This window comes from Hyaena hyaena, unplaced genomic scaffold, assembly GCF_003009895.1.
Source record: "Hyaena hyaena isolate Hyena2069 unplaced genomic scaffold, ASM300989v1 scaffold_1626, whole genome shotgun sequence".
NCBI classification, from domain to species: domain Eukaryota; kingdom Metazoa; phylum Chordata; class Mammalia; order Carnivora; family Hyaenidae; genus Hyaena; species Hyaena hyaena.
In genome coordinates this window covers 77135-78995 of record NW_024082253.1, presented here as the reverse complement: position 1 = coordinate 78995, position 1861 = coordinate 77135, and positions in this window count along the sequence as shown.

Here is a 1861-nt window from a genome sequence, read left to right as displayed (position 1 = left end):
AAAAATCAGATTGGTTTTTTTGTTTTGTTTTGTTTTGCTATTGAGTTTGAGTAGCTCTGCCTCTCTTACTGGTCGTGATGTGGCCCTTTTATCCTTTGCTTTGGAGGAGATGTTTCACTAGTTTTTCGGGTCTTTTTCAGAGGGAACTGACCCACATGCAGCTGTGGATTTGGTTTGTCTGTGGAAAGAGGTGAGTTCAGGATCTTCTTACACCACCATCTTGTACTACTACATATATTTTAAACATTGAATCTGTAATTTGAAATCTTCTCACAAAGAAAGTTCTATCCAGAAGTTTTTACCAAACACTTAAGGAAAAAATAATGCCTGTGTTGTACAAACTGTTCCAAAGAATGAAAAAAGTGTAAGCATTTCCCAATTTATTTTATGAAGATAGATGCAAAAAAAAAAAATAAATAAACAAATTGTGAGCAAAGTGAATCCAGTGATGTGTTTAAAAAATCAAGTTGGGTTTATTCCAAGAATGCATGGTGAAAAGTTAGTTTAACATTCAAAAACCTAAGCAATATAATTCATTATATTAATTATAATTGAGAAGAAAAATCAAATAATTATCTCAGTAGATGTAGAAAAAATTATAAATTTTCTCTCAAATAGATAGATAGATAGATGAAATAAATAAATAAAAGCTGTTAGCAACTAGGAGTAAAAGGGAACTTGCTTAATCTGATAAATTCTAAAAACCTTATAGCAAACATTGTACTTAATGATGAAATACTGAAACCTTTCCCCCTGAGTTCAGGAATAAGACAAAGGTAACTGCTATTACTTCTATTCGATGTTTATTAGATTTTAGTCAATGTGTTAAGGCAAGAAAATAAAAATTAATAAAAAGGTACAAAAATGATAAATAAAGAAATAAAAATGTCATTATTCACAGATGACCTAGTTGTGATCATAGAAAATCCAGAACAACTTGCAGGTAAATTATTATAATTAATAATGGATTTAACAAAGTCACTGGAATAAAATTAATATAGGAAAATCAGTTGTACCTCTATATATGAGAAGCATACAATTGAAGAATGGAAATGATTATATGATACTACTTATGATCTATCAAAAAAATCTAATGCCTAGGACCAAATCTAATAAAATGTGTATAAGAGCCTTACAAGAAAAATACAAATATCATTGGGAGAATTTTGAAATATTTAAATAAATGGAAGTATATATCATATCAAGAATTAGAAAGCTCAGTATTATAAAGATATCTGCTGTCTCCAAACTATGTACCACACAGAGAGACCCACACATACAATCATTGATCTAGTCAAAGGTGACACCACAATCCAGTGGGGAAAGGCTAACCTTTTCAGTAAATAATGCTGGGTAAGATGGAAATTCACACGGAAGTAAAAAGAGTCTTGACCTTTACCTAACATCATAGGCAAAAATTAAAGTTCCAGGTAGATTGTGGATATAAAAGTGAAAAGTAAAACTATAAAACTTTTAGAGCAGTGGCTGGCAAAATTTTGTGTAAAGGGGCCGGTGGTAAATATCTAATGCTTTGTGTCCTATATGTTCTCTGTTGCAACTCCTCAACTCGGCTGTGTAGCACAAAAGCGACCACAAACAGTATAGTAATAAACACGCATGGCCGTGTCCCAATAAAGTTTCATTTACAAAAATAGGTGGGAGGCAACTGGTACAGCCCTTCTGGAAAACAGTGTGGAGGTTCCTCAGGAAACTACCAATAGAACTCCCCTATGACCCAGCAATAGCACTGCTAGGAATTTACCCAAGGGATACAGAAATGCTGAGGCATAGGAGCACATGTACCCCAATGTTCATAGCAGCACTCTCCACAATAGCTAAAACATGGAAAGAGCCTAAGTGT